Source organism: Pelodiscus sinensis, chromosome 1 (assembly GCF_052426305.1).
Source record: "Pelodiscus sinensis isolate ZL-2025 chromosome 1, ASM5242630v1, whole genome shotgun sequence".
Lineage (NCBI taxonomy): Eukaryota > Metazoa > Chordata > Testudines > Trionychidae > Pelodiscus > Pelodiscus sinensis.
The window spans coordinates 89,165,203-89,185,303 of record NC_143052.1 but is presented as its reverse complement, the minus strand read 5'-3'; the positions used below and the strand labels follow the sequence as shown (position 1 = coordinate 89,185,303).

The 20,101-nt window shown below is 41.3% G+C and overlaps 1 protein-coding gene and 1 long non-coding RNA gene across 8 annotated transcripts in view; one reads left to right on the top strand and one right to left on the bottom strand.

The window, feature by feature from the left end:
* ATF7IP (activating transcription factor 7 interacting protein) overlaps positions 1-20,101 on the bottom strand; it is a 170,038-nt gene that overhangs the window by 111,600 nt on the left and 38,337 nt on the right. For 2 of the 6 annotated variants that reach the window (XM_075935135.2, XM_075935176.2), the window contains exon 1: positions 52-1,033. The exons of the other annotated variants lie outside the window; for them this stretch is intronic. The gene's annotated coding sequence lies outside the window, so the exon portion shown is untranslated. Of the gene's footprint in view, positions 1-51; positions 1,034-20,101 lie in introns of those variants that run through there. 6 annotated transcript variants of the gene reach the window in all.
* On the top strand, positions 291-18,176 carry LOC142830422 (uncharacterized). Of its 2 annotated transcripts, none has more exons than XR_012905647.2 (4): positions 291-367; positions 11,294-11,654; positions 12,983-13,223; positions 16,997-18,176. It is a non-coding gene; the product is annotated as an uncharacterized LOC142830422 (long non-coding RNA). The 2 variants fall into 2 exon arrangements; XR_016350346.1 differs by lacking the exon at positions 16,997-18,176 and adding an exon at positions 13,622-14,323.

Below are 20,101 nucleotides of genomic sequence, written 5' to 3'. Positions count from 1 at the left end.
TGTTTACCTTTGCATTAAATAATTACATCTTTTTAAAATGTAAAAACATACCCAAAGAAAGCCCCCTGCAGCCATGTTGCCACCTTATCAGCTCTCCGAGCAACAGAAACTATACTTGACTAGTCTGATGTCACAGGACTGAGTGGAGATTTGCATAACCCCTCTGGTTGGCTGCTGAAGATTAATTTGCATACACCTATCAGACGCTGGAGGCTGAGCAACAAGAAATAGTAATAGAAAAATCTGCCTGGCAACAAGCTGAAAATAGAATCAATACACTGGGCTGAGAGCTTAAATGGGAGTGAAAATGGGAGCAGACTACAAGCCAGCCCATGATGCCTCTCAATTTGCAAAACTATACACATATGTAAGTACAATACATCTTTCCAAAACAATGTTTATACCTGTAACTCTAGCTATGCAGCAGACAAATAAGCAACTTCTCTGCAAATACAAGAAATGGAAGGGTGTCACAGTCTTCAAATATTTCACTGAAGGCAAGGATCTTATATAGGACATAATACATATTTCTAATGCTTTTCTGCTTTTTTATGCAAGGGAAAATTAGTTTAAAAAAAAGCCAAACTCAACTAGTCATTTTCATTAAGCATTTTATTAAAGCACCCCCACTACATTCAAGCAAACAAAAAAATGAATGGCATTTTCATAGTTATAATCTGCCATATATGTTGATATTCCTCCTCTCTCGTTTCTCATTATTAATGGGTGTGAGATGCAAATGGATGTGAACAGAAACTTATGTTATATCACTTACCCTTGTCTGTTTAATTTGGTAACATTACGGATAAAATGGGACAATACGATATCCTAGAGGTGACTGTGACCATCATTCATATTGGACTGTGGCATCCCTGAAATTAAAATTTTATTCCTACCTTGTAAATTATCTTTCTGCTAAGACCACCACTAGCCTGCAAAGATACAGCAATAGCACACATTTCAGACTACAGGATTCTTCTTTTAAAGAGTTCAGCATGATGAACAGCCTTAACACCGAAGAAAACGTTTATTTACACACACACACACACACACACACACACACACACACAGTCTTTTGGCAAGAAATTTTAAGTTTCTGCAAATATATTTTCTGAAATTACTCTACGTAGAGCAAATATCAAAATTCACAAAGGTTTGCTGGAGACCTCCTGCCATGCCCCCAAGATAAAGTAAAATCAACAATCCGATTTTCATTGATTTTGCTGCCAAATTATTATGTATATGTACATATGGACATACACATGAAAACACTTGCACACTGTCCTCTATGTTGTATGAGTTAAGCTAGGAATTTTATTTTGTTTTTACTACTGATTTATTTTTGCAACCACAGATGGTTGCTATCATGTAGATAGAACACAGAACGGTTAATTGTTTGTGACCCTTCCACAGAGCTGAATCATTAATCAATCTACTATATTAGAGAGTTTGTCTGTTCAAGAACTCATCCTAAGAACTGAGAGTTAAGACCACCAAATTTGGTATACGGCTTCCTCTCATAACTTAAAGCAACATAAGGGCTTGACTGTGCCAGAAAAATGGGACATGCCTGGAATGGGATTGCTTCTCATAAAATCATACAGAAAAGAAACTATCACCAGGCAGATAAAAGGGGCTGGCTAAGAGTTAATCTGGCATTGCCCCAGCCCTGAGCCTCCCATCCCCACCAGATGCCTTTTAGGGAAGGCGGGAGGGATGAAGCTCAACTCCCCTCTCCCCTGGCCCAGGAGTTGTACTGGGACATTGCTGACTATTCCCCTTCATCAGGGAGCCAGGGGAAAGTGCACAGCTTTCTGCATTCCTCACTCTGACTGGGGAGCTTCCAGGGGCAGATGAGATGTGCACTTTGCTCTCACACCCTTACAGGAACAGAAGGGGAAGCAGCTCTGGTACAAATCTTGAGGGAAAGGGCTTCAGCCCCCCCCCCTACTCACATACACAGTCCCCTGCGCAAAGCCCCTCCTCACTCCCTCAATCCTGAACTCCTGCACCCCCCATACCCTCAGCCCCCTTCCCTGAGACCCTCCTTAAGGACCCAAGCAACACAGAATAAATATGGAAGTACATGATCTAAATGAGGTATTCAGTTCTACTAAAAAGGAAGACAAAAGCAACATGAATATTAGGAAACTAACTCTTTAATAAATGTTGGGAAAAATACGTATCACTGACAAAATTATTACTTATGGTTGATAAAACAGGTTTCATTCTATACCTAATGTCATAAAAATTTGCTAAGCCACTTTCTATTGAAAAGTAGGTCTCAATTACTTTGTAATTTTTATTGGCTGATGTGGTTCTTTACCCCGAAAAGAAGCAGCTGATTGACTGAAAATATTTAGTCTGTAAATGCTAACTGCTATCAGAAAAGCTTGGAAAGTATAGCTAACCAGTTTTGTTTTCTTTTTACTACTAAAGGCAAAGGATAAGTTAAACACTTTCAGTGCCAGCTCTTCAACTTATTAGCCTGAACAATGGCCTTGGCTAATGACAGACGCTGCATGTTTCTATAATGCTAAAAAATCACTTTCTAATAAATGTCTAAAGCAATAAGAAATCAACAGTCTCAAGAATAGAGTTGGGTAAGATGTGGCTGAACTAATAACATGCATTACTGGTTAAATATTCTGAAGTCAATGAGTGGCCAAATATTTTATTTTTGCTGCCATGAAAATCCATCTCATTCAACTCACTTCAAAACAAACAGCCACTACTGCAGCCTAACCGTGAAACAAAGCAAATTCTACAGTCACAACTAGTAAAAAGACCGAGGATGAGCAAACAGGAAAACAGGAAATGCGTAAATATTTCACACCAAAAAAATGGCTCTATTATGTTGCTTAAGCAATGAAAGAAAAAGCTGTACAATTAACCACCTTTCTGAGAGTTTTGACAAGATAGTGGGAATCCTGAGCTGACGGTGTTCTCTATACTCTGGCAATTCCCTTACGCCGGAATGTTTCCCTGGAATCAAAAACAGGTTCTGATTGAGCTAGTACACTGAAGTACAGTGTACCAATACCTTTCTTCTTTCATCCTGGTTTCTTGTTTTCTAACCTTTCGTTTAATGTCTTCAGCTCATAGATTACCAAGATCCCTTCAAGCCAACTGTAACTGACTCAGTTGTAACATACCTACAAATGCAAAGCCTAAAGCAATAACTAAAAGTGAGGCCTGCCTCGTCTATTTGAATAGATGGTAACAATTTATCATTGGTCATATTTAGTTAGCAGTTTCATTGCTTGTCAGAATATGTAAGAAAGGAAAGGAAGATATTATGAAGATCTGGATAATCCAGTGTGATAATTCTTTTTGGCACCTGAGACTATCCCCAATCTCCATCTCCTCTAAACCCAGGAGAAGCCAATCCAAAGAAGCCTAGTAGAGTCCAATAAAGCATCTGATTCTCATCCCCACCAACATGCTATCAAGATCAATTAGCCTAGCAGGCCATATTGGCCTCCGCTGAGGAAAGCCACGCTTGAGGTTCCCAGCAGAATCCACGGCATCTAAGTATTTTTTCTAGCACATTTTTAGAAATGCAAATGTTTTATTTCCCTTTTTGATCACTGCTGTACATTGAACAGCCACTTTCAGAAGTCTTTTTGTTCTAAGCAACAACAAAAAAAACTTCCATGCCTGTTATTTTGTAGAGGAGGATTTTTTTTTCTTCAAAATTTGGTCAAAATCATTCCTTTTTTAGTAGGAGAATAACAAAATTATCTCCATCCCATTATAAAGAAAATAGTTGCCTTTATTTGTACAGCATTACTGTCAAAACTTCATAAGGTTAAAAGCTGAAATGCTGCAAGGAAGCAACTCTCATTGAGGAGCAGTACCCTGTCTTGTCCACAAGAAAACTGGTTATAATTTGATAGTAATACACATATGAAATCACATGTCACACATTTTCATGTTGTTCACATCTTTCATTAAACGAAATGGCTACTAGTAACATGAGTAAGCCAAACAGGACATCCAATACTTACATTTCTGCATTCTCTGGACAATTTAAATTACGACTTTTATTATTTAAAATAAATGTAGACATCAAAGCGAAAAAAAATGAAAAATTAAATACTATTAAGTCTTCAGGGTCAATGGTTTCTCCTCAGCTGTCAGTGATAATTGTAAACTGAAGGCCCATGGTAATAGATGTGGGGACCTCCCTGAGCAGAATTATGGATTTAGTTGCCATACAAAGAGGTATATTTGATCTCAAAACATCTAATTGATCAAACATTAAAAGAGGAGAAGAACTGCATAGGACAGTGCTGGTTCCAGCTGTGAAATGGTAACTCACAGTTCTTACTGCTTGGAAGCACTGAGAGGATTTACTGTAAAGAAGTAGATCATGGATCTGTCTGATATACTCCACAGTCAAAAACAGCTACTAAATTAATCAGTTTCTTCAGAAGACGATGAGGGAGACCCTCAACATAGATGGGCAGATAAATGCTACTCAAACCGCATAAACAGTCAACTTCCAACAACAAAAAACACCTTCATTTGCTTTGGATCTTTTCGTTCAAACTCACGTAGCTGCATATCTTATTCATACTTAAAATTATTGAATCCTATTAAAATTTATCATTTACTGCGACAAAAGGTAAACTTTTAATTTATATCACCTTCCTTTTTAGAAAGATTTTATTGCTCCAATGTTGCACCTACATTTTTATCCTTTAATAAATGCTTTTTTATGGTTTACATGGATACATTTCTGCTTTATAAAGTTAGTATATTAAATTTATACAAATATATTTCTAATTACATTAAAATTGGCTTATTTTAATTTGGAGTTAAATTTTGCCTCAATCACCACTCAAACGTTCCCCCACACTTAAATCCAGATACCCAGATAACCGTAGTCAGAGAGTTGTTGTTAACGGTGCTAAATCCTGCTGGAAAGGGATAACAAGTGGAGTTCCGCAAGGGTCTGTTTTGGGACCCGTACTGTTCAATATCTTCTTCATCAATGATGTAGATATTGGGATAGAGAGTACGCTTATTAAGTTTGCAGATGATACCAAACTGGGTGGGGTTGCAACTTCTTTGGAGGATAGGGACATAATTCAAAATGACCTTAGCAAGTTAGAGAAATGGTCAGAGGTAAACAGGATGAAGTTTAATAAAGAGAAATGCAAAGTGCTCCACTTAGGAAGGAACAATCAGTTCCATACATACAAGATGGGAAGCGACTGTCTAGGAAGGAGCATGGCGGAAAGGGATCTAGGGGTCATAGTGGACCACAAGTTGAATATGAGTCAACAGTGTGATGCTGCTGCAAAAAAAGCAAATATGATTCTAGGTTGTATCAACAGGTGTGTTGTAAGCAAAACTCGTGAAGTTATTCTGCCACTCTACTCTGCACTAGTTAGGCCTCTGTTGGAGTACTGTGTCCAGTTCTGGGCGCCACATTTCAAGAAAGATGTGGAGAAATTGGAAAGGGTACAGAGAAGAGCGACAAGAATGATTAAAGGTCTAGAGAACATGACCTATGAAGCTAGGCTTCATGAACTGGGCTTGTTTAGTTTGGAAAAAAGAAGATTAAGGGGGGACATGATAGCGGTTTTCAAATATCTAAAAGGGTGTCACAAGGAGGAAGAAGAAAATTTGTTCCTCCTCTAAGCCCTCAAGGAGTAATGGGCTTAAAGTGCAGCAAGGGAGGTTTAGATTGGACATTAGGAAAAAATTCCTGTCAGGGTGGTCAAATATTGGAATAAATTGCCAAGGGAGGTGGTGGAATCTCCCTCTCTGGAGATATTTAAGAACAGGTTAGATAGACATCTGTCAGGGATGGTGTAGACAGAGCTTGGTCCTGCCTTGAGGGCGGGGGGCTGGACTCGATGACCTCTTGAGGTCCCTTCCAGTCCTATGATTCTATGATACATCCTGATTATAATATAAACATTGTAACATTTCTGAAATAAGGTTCTCAACATGTATATGGACTGCCAAAAATAAAATCAGTTTAAATTCTATTTTAAATACACATGGAAAAGTGTTGAGAAGAAAGCATGATTTACTATAGCCCGTAACTGTACTGGATGGTCCATCTGACATCCAACTACTTCAAACAAAACATGAAGTTTCTGTCAAAATACCCATTACAGAAAATCAGGATTGCATCAATGAAAAGAGAAGAGACTGCTAAAAAATAGCAATGTTTAAGTTTGCTAAATGGAGCATAGCTACTGATTCTTGAAATACCTTAGCCTTGGGATAATTAAGTCTTGTACAGACATAGTTCTCAGAATTCATGTGTTTGTTCGCTCCTGATGATCAAATATTGTCAGTCATGATGAGAACTAACAGTAAATAGTGCTCCTTCAGGATTTATACCATCTAGAAACTCAAAACACTTTTACAACTTTAATATACACTTACAACTACAGTATATTTAAAAAAAAACATTTTTCAATTATTATTGGTACATGAACAGATCTTATTGACCTCTTCTGTCATTAGAGAAAACCAGAAAAATAATTGTAATTAAACAAAAGAAACCATATGTGCATTAGCAAAACTGAATTAGGTCACTAAAACCAAATGCCTTGCATGGTTTATACTCGACAGCTCAGTATCTCCCTTCAAAACTGTGGCACATTTGCAAAAGGTAAAATGCAGTCAGAGCCATAATTTGCTGCCTTCATTTAAATGCATATCTAAGAAATACGCTAAAAAGTTCCTGTATACCATGTCACCGTTCAATTCCTTGATTCAGAGATTAAATTTACTTCTGAAAATTAAGTATAGAACAGGAGTAAAAGTCCCTAAAAGGTAAGGGACAAGAAAGAATCAAATTCAAACCTGGCATATTGAGGTGGCCAGGCTAATCTTGCCTTAAGTCGACTGAAAAGATACAGTAATAATGACAATATAATAAATCTCCCAAGAAAAAATTGACCCACAAAAAAAAAAAAAAATCTAGTAACTAATTTCCTGTGTGTTCATTCTAGACACATAGCCCTCAAACAGTGAGATAGGAGATCAAAGATCTTTTGGGTGCAGTAGTCCAAATCTCTATTACTATAGTAACAAATTAGATTACCTTCACTTTTTCCTGGTGATCAGAGTAGGAATGTTAAATATCAGTTAATTGAATAGTCGAATAACCTCATAATTTCTTATTGGTTAGTTGACTATTCTATAGTCCCTGGGGGTGGGGCCAGCAGCAGTGCAGGATGCCAGGCAGGAGCTAGTCCGCAAGGGGACCCAGTTTAAAAACCAGCTCCTCTTGCGGACCAGCTGCTTGTTGCCCTGTGCTGCTACCTCTGATAAAGAGGCAGGAGTGCGGGGTGGCAGCAGCCCCTGTCTGAGCTCCCGGATCTGGTGTGAACTAGAACTGAGCCGGGCTCCTAATACACTTCTAATGTCTGCCCACCCAGCTCTTAATACACTTTAAATGCAGAGCCACAGCAGGGGTAGGTCCCACACCCAGTGAGAGCCAGGATGCAGGCCAGCCTGCTCAAAAATGTACTGGTTTTGGGGAGGGGTGGGGGCTGGGGGAAATGTGTATAGTCTATAGCATTAACCTATAAGCTTTTGCTTATCGGTTAATCGACTACACTATTACATCCCTAGACCAAAGCCACAACTTGAGTCATAAAAGCAAGAAATTATACAGACTTTTTGAACACCTCTACTAAAATTGTTAGGTTTCATTGAGTTAAATCATACAAAGACCAAAATCTCAGCATCATCCCTTTTGATCTCACTGATTGCAGATGCTCTTTGATATCACAGAGACAAGGAACGTGGTACACAGGACACCAAATTCTGTATCAGATATAAGCAGGCATTCCTACACCAAATTAGAATGTGGCACTGATAGGAGCTGTGAAGGCAAAGAAACATTCCAGTTTATACAAAATATCAGTGAAATTTTCCTATCAAGGTCAATCTCAGATGAAATATAAATGGTCAGAAAAAAATGTAGAGACACAGTTTTCTCTAAGAATAAAAGTCTACAGAAGTTAAGATTGAAAGATTTAAAATATTTATGATTGAGGTGGGGAGGAAGGGAAATATCTCTTTGAAATTCTATGTGCTTGGTATAAGTAATTGTGTCCTTCCTGAAGTTATATTTACTTAATCTATTTTAGCTACTTATCTCCCCAAACTCCCTCATTACTAGGGAAGTTAAAATGAGTTTAATTGCGTAATCATGTAACTGGTGAAAATGTCTTATAACTCTCATGTAACTCACCCCCTGCAGGGAGGGGCAGTGGGAGAGTCAGTCATACAGAGGCCGGGGGGGCGGAGGTGGGAGAGGGACAGTGGAGCCAGCTCCATAGGAGCCAGAGCCCATGGGGAGCTTGCTTAAAAGCCAGCTCCCACACTGCTGCCTCTGATCAGTTAACCATGCAAATGGTTACATTTTCACATTCTCTCTCATTACTGTCATTATCTCAGTGCCTGACAATCTTGAATGTATGTACCTCCGCCACACCCCTATGATACAGAGAAGTACTATTATCCCTATCTTGGATATGGAGAACTAAGGCACAGAACAGAGTAAATGCTGATTGCTATCACTTTTCCAGACAAAATATTTCCATTCTCTCTGAGCATGGATTTGGGAAGACAACAGGAGAGCACTCCTGCTGACAAAGCACTTATCATTGCCACTTGCCACAGCAAAACTTTCGTCTTTTGGGAGCTAGTGGGGTTAAGTATCTGTGCATGACAAAAGTTTTGTTGCTCAATTGGCAGTGTAGACAAAGCCTAAAATCACACAAGAAATCTTAGACACAGAAGGGAACTGAACCTGTTTCTCAATAACCATCAGTTCTCTTTCATTAATGCCTCATTTTAACAGTAAATGCCTGCAAACATAAGACTTTGCCGGATATGATTCACTCAGTTCTAGAATGTTCTATAATCCGCATTTAACCATAATCTATAGCAAAAAACAAATCAAAGAAATGCAAGTCTATTTGCTACTGCCTGCTATAAATATCCAACTATTCTGGTTATATTTTTCAAATAATAATGAAACAAAAGCATTTCATAAAGTTAAGAGAAAGTACGGTCAATTTGAATGGTTGCCTCTGCAAATAGTTATCAGGTAAAATTTGTGGATTTGTTTCCACTTAGCGAGGTCATGGTTGCATTTGATAAGCAAAGAGCTAGCTGGACAAAAACAAAAACAAAGAAAAACAGTGCCTGCCCAAAGTAAATAAACACAACTATGACAAAGATGGGACAAATTAGTAAGGGGCCACACACAAGAAAAAAAGCACACAAACCTGACTGATGTGGCTCCTGCCTGAGAAGGAGAAAGACACTCCCCATATTCCCATCACAGAACAGAGCCCAGGGTTGCCCAGGCTAGTAGGTTTTATGTGCTCCAGTCCTGCAGCAAGGCAGCAGGGGTGCTGGAGCATCAGCAAGGGTTCCCCAATGCTGGGGGAGGGGAAAGCCTCAGGGGCTGTCTGAAGCTCCCCACCCCTAGTTTTGAAGTTTAAAAAAAAATCAAGTTAAAAAATGAACTAGAAAAGTGAGATGTCATCAAGTTACCAGGGCCTGATGAATTGCATCCTAGAATACTTAAGGAGCTGATAAAGGAGGTATCTGAGCCTTTACCTATCATCTTTAAAAGTCACGGAAGTGGGGCGAGGTTCCAGAAGACTGTAAAAGGGAAATATGGTGCCCACCTATAAAAAGGAAAAGAAGAACCACCACCCAGATGACAGACCAGTCATCTTAACAAATGTGTCATGGAAGATAATAGAGCAAATAATTAAGGAATTCATTTGCAAATATCTGGAAGATAATAAAGAGGTTGGGTAACAGCCAACATCGATTTGTAAAGGACAAATCATGTCAAACCAATCTGATAACTTTTTTTAAAATAGGATAACAAGTCCTATATGGCACAGAGAGCATGCATATTAAGTTTGCAGATGATACCAAGCTGGGAGGGCTTGCAACTGCTTCAGAGGATAGGGTCATAATTCAAAACGATCTGGACAAATTGGAGAAATGGCCTGAGGTGAACAGGATAAAGTTTAATAAAGACAAATACAAAGTACTCCATCTAGGAAGGAACAATCGGTTTCTCACATACAGAATGGGAAGCAAATGCAAAAAGGCATCTAGGAGTCATAGTGGACTACAAGCTAAATGAGTCAGCAGTGTGACACTTGCAAAAAGGTGCAAATATGATTCTGGGATGCGTTAACCGGAGTGTTGTGAGCAAGACACAAGAAATCATTTTTCCGCTCTATTCTGCGCTGATTAGGCCTCAATTGGAGTAGTGTGTCCAGTTTTGGGCACCACATTTCAAGAAAGATTTGGAAAAAATGAAGAAGGTCCAAAGAATAGCAACAAGCATGATTAAAGGTGTAGAAAAGATGAGCTATGAGGAAAGACAGAAAAAATTGGGCTTGTTTAGTTTGGAAAATAGAAAGCTGAGAGGGAGCGTGACAGCAGTTTTCAGGTATCTGAAAGGGTGTCAACAAGGAAGAGAGAGAAAAACTGTTCTCCTTGGCCTCTGATAGAACAAGAAGCAATGGGCTTAAAATTGCAGCAAGAGAGGTTTAGGTAGGGCATTAGGAAAAACTTCCTAACTGTCAAGGTGGTTAAACACCAGATGAAATAAGTTGACTAGGGAGGTTGCGGAATCTCCATCTCTAGACATATTTAAGAGCAGGTTAGATAGACATCAATGGTGTTTTGTCCTGCTGTGAAGGCAAGAGACTGGACTTGATGACCTCTCGAGGTCCCTTCCAGATCTAGTATTTTATTATTCTAGTCTTGATCTTGGAGAATTAGGAGGCTCTTCCACATGCACTATGTTAACCCAAACATTCATTCTACCAGCATTACATTGATTTTGAAATCCAGTACTATTACCCATTCCTGTTTTGAAGAAACTAAGCTTTTGTTCTACTTTTACAAAAAAATCTTGGTGACTGGATACTTTCTCCCTGTTCACCTGATGTTGTGAGCCTCACAATGCTCAATAGTTTTCAGTGCTACCCACTACAGCCACTTCCCAACTTACGAACACACCGACTTACGACCATCCTTCCATTAACCCCATTATAATATTTTCGAGTTTTGAACCATGTACGTCAAGTTTTTCGAACAACGCAGGCAGCATGTTTAAGGGTATTTCTGACTTACGACCAAATTGAGTTACGACCAGGTGTTCGGAACATAACCCATTCGTAAGTTGGGGACTGCCTGTATACATATAAAAAAGGCTCACTACATTATTAGCTTTTTAACGTCTCATTTTTATGTCACTCATTTTCCAAAGGTTCAGGCTGGCCCTACTACATGAGGTGGAAAACCAGAGCACATTGGCTCATCTCAGAAACATCTAGGCCAGACAGCAGGAGCAGAGAGATGTGTGTCCCTGTGAGCGCTCCACTATAGGTGTCAGGCTTGTCCCGGCACCACAGATCAGAGGCTTTGATAGCAATAGTCGGCTGGACCATGCATGCGCAGTCAGCATCTCGCATGTTCATGCCTTTCTGTCGTGTGCAGTCTCGCTCCTACCAGTTCCTCTCATCCGCCTGAAAATCTCAAAGATAGACAACACAGGGACTCTGAAGCAGGGACGGTAGTGGAGCTCCTACAGGGGGACACATCTCGAAGAACCATCATAACTGCATAAGGTGAGTATCTTCTTCTTCAAGTGATGTCTCTGTGGGTGCTCCGCTGTAGGTGACTGTACAGCAGTGTTCAGAATGACTGGATGGAGGGTCTCGGGAGTCATGGCTTAATAGCTGCGGAAAGCACCGATGAGGTTACTGCTGAGTCCGAGGCCCAATGCTGTAAAATAGCGTAATGTTTCATAAAGGTGGCGGCTGAACGGCAAATGTCCATAAAGGGAACTCCCTTGAGGAATGCTGTGGAAGTGGAGACGGCTCTTGTGGCATGAGCTCTGGGAGTTGTTGGAAGTAGTTTGTTTTGGATAGCATAACATTTCTTAATGCAGTCCACTATCATGTTTGATATGCATTGAGATGATAAAGAATAACCCTTGGATCGATCCGCAAGGGATAACAGAAGACATTGCGACTTTCTAAAGGTTTGAGCCCTCTGGATATAGAATGCCAATGCTTGACATATGTCATGGGTATGTAATACTACTTTTTGCATGGAAGCATGAGGTTTTGAAAAAAACTGAAAGGACAATTGGTTTGTTAGTATGAAATTGAGAGCAGACTTTGGGAACAAAGGTTGAATGTGGACGTAAGATCACACCATGTTTGCTTAAGACAGCGTAAGGTGGCACCACCAATAGGGCTGCTAGTTCGCTAACTCAACAGGCAGAAGTAATTGCCAGTAGAAAGGTAACTGTCATAGTCAACATCGATAAAGACACTGTCACCAGTGGCTCAAAAGGTGGACTGGTGAGGGTATCTAGAACGAGGTCCAACTCCCACGGCGGTGGAGGGGGGCCTATGCGGAGGATTAAGGTTAGTTAAACCCTTGAGGAAGCATAAAATGCGCAAATATGGACTCCCCATGTATAGGCTGACAGAAAGCAGTGACGGCCACTAAGTCTACTTTTAATGAGGGCATAGCCAACCCCGTGCAGTGCAAGGAAAGGACATATTCTAGATCATCATGCAGTGGTGCGCTATATGGGTCTACCCGTTTTTCTGTGCACCAGGCAGTGAACCTGTGCCACTTGTACGTATAGGTTGTCTTAGTAGACTCGCTCTGGCTGTGTAGAAGTATATACTTCACCAGGGACGAGCAAAAGTCCTCAGTATTCAAGAACCATTGAGGAGCCATGTTGTCAATCAGAGAACATGGAGTTGTGGATGGAGCAGAGTCCCGTGGTGCTGAGTTAGTAGGTTGGGGAGAATTGGAAGGAGACATGGTGGTTGAAGAGACATTTGATAAAGAAAAGGAAACCATGGTTGGCAAGCCCATGAGGGTGCTATCATGATCACCCTTGCTCTGTCCCTTCTGATTTTCTGTATCACCCTAGGAACAAGTGTAATGGGCAAGAAGGGTTACAGAAGGGGGCCTGACCAACTGAGGAGAAAGGTGTTGCCCAATGAGTCCCTGCCAATCCCAACTCTGGAACAGAATGTCTGCATTTGGAGTTCTCCCAGGATGCAAACAGATCTATTCATGGGAATCCCCAGAGAATGAAGATTTGCTGGAGTACTCATGATGTGGTGCAAACTGTCTGCTGAGGGCATCCATAGTGATGTTGTTGTCTCTCGGTAAGTACAACGCTGTGAGTGTGACATTGTTGCGAATGCACCAATTCCACAGGCGCACTGCTTCCATACATAGGGCATGGGACCAGGCCCCACCCTGGCGGCTTATATAATACATAGTGGCAACATTGTTCGTGAGGATTCCGGTTGTGATGCCGGAAATGTGTGTCCTGAAGTGTTTGCACCGTTGAATACAGCCCTGAGCTCTAGGATGTTGATGTGGAGAGTCGTCTCCACCTGTGTCCAAGTCCCCTGTACAGATGGGTTGTTCATGTGGGTGCCCCAGCCCATCGATGAGGCATCTGTGGTGATTTGCACTGAGGGCTGAGGTTGGTGAAAAGGAACATCTGCAAGAAGGTTGTGTGGGTTGGTCCACCATTTTAGTGAGGATATTACCGCAGGTGTTGGCACAACTTGTTCGGTAACGTGATGCCTTGAGGGGACGTACACCGACGCTAACCACTGTTGGAAGCAACGGAAGTGGAGTCTTGCATGGTGGACAACAAAGTCGTAGCTGCCATTTGGCCCATGAGCTGTAGACACGTCAGGACCGGAACTGTCGGGCTCAAGGTAAGTATTGCAACAAGGTCCTGTATTGCTTGATACTTCTGCACGGGTAAGTATGCTCTTGCCATCACAGAATCCAAATGTGCCCCCAATGAACTCTAGATCTTGTGTTGGCTGCAGGGTTGATTTCTGGAGGTTTACAACCACCTCTAAAGATTTGAAAGTTGTCTGTGTGACAAACCATGAATGAGGTTTCATCCTTGGATGGTCCCTTTATCAGGCAATCATTGAGGTAAGGAAAAATCACTATGCCCTGACGTTGAAGGTAAGTGGCCACAACTGCAAGGATTTTGGAGAAAACTCTCGGGACTGACGCGAGTCTGAAGGGTAAAACACGATACTGGTAATGGTATTCTCCGACCACAAAATGAAGAAGTCTTCTGTGGGCAGGGTGGATGGACAGATGAAAATAAGTGTCCTGAAGATCGAGGGCCACAAACCAATCCCTTTGATCTAATGCCAGAATTATGGCTGAAAGCATCACCTTCTTGAAGTGCTGCTTCCATAAGTATCAGTTGAGTCTCCGAAGATCAAGTATAGGCCTCCATCCTCCTATTTCCTTCTGAGTGAGGAACTAATTGGAATAGAAACCTCTGCCCGTGAACTCTCATGGCACTGGTTCCACTGCTCCGATATCGAGGAGCCTTTGGACTTTGCATTGTAAATAGTGCTTGAGAGAGGGGTCCCTGAAGAGGGACGGGGCAGGTGGGAAGGATGGAGTTATGGAGATGAAAGGGATGGTGTATCCTGTCATCACAATCCCCAAGATACACCAGTCAGTGGTGATGCTTGCCCATTGATGATAAAAGGGTTTGAGTCGATGATGGCAGTTACACGATTGGGTTGTTCTATCGTGTTGGGGTTTTGCAGGCCCTTGACCAGGTTGTCAAACATTCTGCCTGGTCACAGACTGAGTGGGTTGATGATTATTTTGTTGACGCTTCTTTTGTGGTCTCCGCCTTGTTCATTGGTGTTGATCGAACAGGCATTGCTGATACCTTGGATAAGAGAAATCATAACGCCTTTGGAAAAGCGTTTATTTTTTGCAGTGGAATGGCAGCGTGTACATGCCTACGGTTCGAAGGGTGGTTCTCGAATCCTTGCTGGAGTGGAGGACCTCATCTGTTTTCTCGGCAAATAATTTCTGTTTGTTGAACAGGAGGTCCTCCACCTTATTTTGGAGCGCACATGGGACTCCTGCATTCTGCAGCCATGATGATCTCCTTGAGATCATTGAGCTGCCATGTCCACCACGTCCATGGCAATTTGCAGTCCCGCCCTGGCCATGGTGTAGCCCTCCTGCATGATAGATTTTAAAATTGGCTTCCTGGCGTCTGGCAAGTGCACCATCAATGCCGTCAGCTTGGTGTAGTTATCGAAATTATGGTTTGATAACAGCTGCATAATTGGCTATGCATAGTTTCAGTGTGGAGACAGAATATACCTTCCTGCTGAAGAGGTCCATTCGTTTATTGTCCTTTTCTCCTGAGGCACTCTTATACTGAGGGACTTTTGCCCTCTGTTAGGCGTCATCAATGGCCAAGGAGTTTGTATGTGGATGTGGAAAATAAGAATTCAGAGCCCTTGGTCGGCACAAAATATTTTTTGTCAGCCCTCTTATTAGTCGGGGGCGCAAAGGCAGGGGTCTGCCATATCTCTTCAGATCACCTCATTGATTGGCAATGCAATCTTTGCCCGCTGGGATGGCTGCAAAGGAGACAGTATTGTTTCTCCTGGACCTATGGTAGCTGTGCCTCTTGGCTAGCAGCCACTCTTTTGAATAGTTCCTGGAGTGCCTTAATGTTGTCAGGAGGGGATGTATCACTCGGAATAACAGCCTTGTCTGGTGAGGAGGATTGAGCTGTTCGTGATGTGTCCAATTGTTGATCAGGGTCAGAGATTTGTCCCTCTTCTGAGTGATGTGAAGGGAGGGGTGTCTTGATGTTGTGTCGATGTGGTTGGAGGAGGTGAGTCATGCCGGCTGTGGCTGGATCGATAACAGCAGGGGGACCAATGTCTTGAGGAATGGTAGTATTGTCGGCTGTAGTACGAACAGCAAGGACAATCGAAGTAGTACCTGTGGTGACCATGGTATTGATACATAAGGGAGAGCTACCTGGAAGAGTAGACACTCCTATGTTCCTCCCAATGCCTCTCACGGATCAACATGATTGGCGAATGGAGAGTCACAGAACCTCTTGATGAAGGAGGAGAAGAGGGGGACATATATCGTGGATGATAGGTTTGATATGCCCACCCCACCGTCGGTGGTAAAAGTGGAGGAGATCAATGTAGCAACAGAGACCCTGCTGTCATTGGCGAGACGGTTCTGGTGAGAAGGTTGGGGGAGGACTGGGACTGATAGGTCTGTGCGATTTTGCCTGTGCCTTCCTCAGTGGCGGCAATGCATGCTCTGCGATCAGTGCCGGGGAAGTATGTTGGAAAGGATGGAGTTGGGGAGAGAGGTTGCAGTGCCAAGGTCAGTGCCGGCTGACTGGTCTGTGCAGCTGCTGGTGCTGATGAGGATTTACAGCAGTCGGCACTGAAAGCTTCATCTGTTGCAGCACTGACTGAGCCCAGTGCCAACCCTTAGGGTCCAAGCCTGCCATTGACCATGCTTCTACGGTGCCAGAAGTACTGGGCTTATCCGGGGTCGTTGCTTTATTCACTAGTACAGATGGAAAGGAGCACGTTGGCGACGAGCGCTTTTTTAAGGCAGACTCCCACCATTGGGGAAGAAGCCCTGAGTTTTGAGGCCCTATGAGCGTCTGGCAAATTTTTTTCTGCTAAGGTGTCAGGAGGCTACAATGCCTTGTTGAAGAGGACCATATGTAAATGTATTTCCCTATCTCAACGAGCTCTCACAGTGAGCTTGCAGCAATGAGAACATTTTTGTGGCACATGGGCCTCTCAGAAGCATCGAATGCAAGTCGAGTGCCCGTCTGAGGCCAGCATGGCTTCCCGGCACCACGCATATTTCTTGAAGTATGGTGATGCAGGCGTCATAGGAGGAAGGTCTGTTGACATACCTCAAATCTCCTTTTATTTTCGTCCTCTTATCTTTCTCTTTTTTTTTTTTTTTTTTTTTTGGTGAGAGAAAGTAAATGGGGAAGGGTTTTTTTTTTAAACCAATTAACTAACAATAGAACAAGAACTAACTATATACACTATGTAAGAATAAAGTGGTAATTTTTAAATTCTTTGTGTAGCCGTTGAGAAGAGCTCTTTCCATCTACGACCAAGGGTGGTAATGAAGGAAAGACAGGAGCCGGACCGCACACGAGAGAAAGACACGGGACGCTGACTGCATATGCATGATCTGTCTGACTACTGCTATCAAAGCCTCCAATCCGCAGTGCTGGGACGAGCCCTACACCTACACCTCCTAGGGACATCACTCAAAGAACTTATGTTCTTAAGGTCTTGGTAAGATAGGTGACCAGGAGATGACATGTCTTGTATAGGTTACTTTCAGGTAGGAGACAAGAGACACTTATTTCCCTGACTTGTCATATGTGTTTCAGCACCTTAGAGATTAGCAAAAAATGTAGGTAGTATAATGAGATTTTGTGGACACAACCCATTTCTTCATTTAGGATGGACAATTTCTCCCCCCTCCCTTTTTTCCCTACTCCCCCCCTTCCCACCTCTGTGCTATTTGAGAACTGGACCCCTTAAACTCCATTCACCTGAAGTAGGTTGTGCCCACGAAAGCTCATGACACAATCTACATTTTTTGTTAGTCTCCAAAGTGCTGCAAAACTATTTGTTGTTTTTTACATTTTTCTAGTTACAGATTTAACACAGCTACCCCTTTGAAACTTTTGGTTATACGTGTATTATCCACTTAACAAAAGAGGTCCTTTTGTATATCAAACCTAATGCTAATCAAGAGAATGGTTTTTCCACTCCTATGGCTTTCCTCTCTTGTGGATTTCACAATCAGCAAGAAGTGTCCTGTTTATGAATAAGAAGAAAGCATTATTCTAAGGAGTTCCAAGAGACAAGCTGAAAGCATTTGGATCTATCAGGAAGGAGACAAGCTGAAAGCATTTGTTTGTCATGCAAAAAAGGGGGGAGGGGTCACAGCCTACCTGGCTGTAAAGCACAGGTGTGCAACACTATTATACATGAGAATATCTTCATTAAGTCTAGGCTCTAGAATGAGTTATGATTTTATTCTATATGAAGCCATTTGCTTCCAATTATTCCACTACTATTATTTTGAATATCTACGCTTTGTTAAATAAATCTATTACTGATTTCACTATAAACATATCTAAGTGCTGCGTGAAGCAGAACAGTGATTGGAACTAGAACTGGTGGGCTGGGATGTACTGTTTCTTTGGAATCAGTGGATCTGTGTATAGCGTATGTCCAATGGAGCAGGACTGGACACACCAGGGAGAGGCTTAGAATGGATGGAGTTTGCCTTTCGCTAATCTGGAGAGACAATGGGACCTATATAGAACTAAAGAGGGACAGTTGTGTTTCCTGTGGCATTAGGGAGCTGAGTCCTAGCAGAGACAAAGGTTTCTTCATACTGAGGGCAAGTGCTTAATCAGGTTCTTCAATTCTAGTATGCTAAGGAATCATCAAATCCTCCCAACCCTCTAGTTTTTACTTTGGGAAATTTTTCCTGTAGGTTTTTTTTTTTTTTTTTTTTTTTTACACTATTTTCTCTAACTCCCTCCCCTCAGTCTCTTCACTTCAACTGCCCTCCAACCTACCGTTTCTCACTTTCTTCTTTCCTTTATCTTAATTCTCATTCTTTAAAGTCTCCTGCCTCTTCTTACTTTACTTCCTTCTCCACAAAACCCATTTTTTAAAAGAAACCAACAAAAAATTATGGGACTAACATGACAATTGCAGATAATCATATTGTTCACTCTTCTTGCACATTATATTCTCTCCCTCAAGGGGTTGTTTTCACTACGTAAGAATGGAAACTCTTCAGTGCAGGGATTATCACATTCTTCTTGTTTGAAAAATGCATAGCATAAATAGGACCCTAATGTCAGTTTGGGTCACTAGATGTTACCTAAATAAAATATAAAAAATAAATAATGGTTTGATGCTCTTCTACATGAAAACAGAAGTTGCTGAATAAAAATTAATAAGTAATGTTTAGTTTTGATTACAACTGTTTCACATTTTTTTCTGCTGTAAAACTGTCAAGCTAGACAACTGTCATCAGAATGTACAGTGTTTTCTTGAGAAAGATTGGCAAGAATATATACACAGTATATTCAACAACAGAACGTAACACTCTTACATTTACCCAAGCAGTAAGACCTGTTGCAGGATACAAAGCAACTGCCAAAAGAAATGCATAAGTTACAATACACTCAATGTTCAAACATATAGATACACAGACTCATTTGTTGTGCAGCACACATTTGTTGACCATGAGCTGTCACCCTTCTCCCTGAAGGTGATCATATGTCAGTGGTGCTGTACGCATATTGAATACTACAGAACTAATGTATCTTGTGTTCGTTACATATTCTACAAGTGAAGCTGCTGAATATTCAAACTTCTTTAATTTCCATAGTGGAACAGTTTCTTCTGGAGCAGTGTTTCTCAAAGTGAGCCATGAGCCCACAATAATTTACAAAGCCCTTTGAAATGCCTCAGGATTATACAAGAGTATAACATGGTATTAGCTTAAGAGGAGTAGCTGCGTTAGTCCGCCTCTGCAAAAACAAAAAGGAGTCCTGTGGCACCTTAACAACTAACAGATTTATTAGGGCATAAACTTTCATTGGTAAAACCCACTTCATCAGTGGAAATTACAAAGGCAGAGGTATCACACACACACACACACACACACACACACACACACACACACACACACACGAAGAGAGTTACTTATAAAGTGTAGGACCAATTCAGTCATGGTGGACCGCTCTGAGAGATTTTTAAAAATAGCCATTAGAGAGGGACTTCTCAGCTCTAAAAAACACACAAAAAAGGGGGTGAAAAGGCCTCATCCATCTTTCAGAGAGATGGAACATTGATAGAAAGCGAGTAAGAAAGCAGTTTTCAATTTAACTGATTTTTCTGCTAACTTCTATGCCAACAAACTAATTCATTATTTAATTTTTCATATTTCTTTTTATAAAAGAGACAGAAAACATGAATGTTTAACGGCAAAAGAAAACTAACGACTTTTCTTTCTCTAAAGATGAACTAGTTTCCTATTTTTTAAAATAAAAAGTGGCTGTAGCTGGACTTCAAACTAAGTTTAATTAGCTACATTTCTAAGTGGCTGCAAACAAGATTATCTTCTTAGAAGTCTTGATAAATCATCT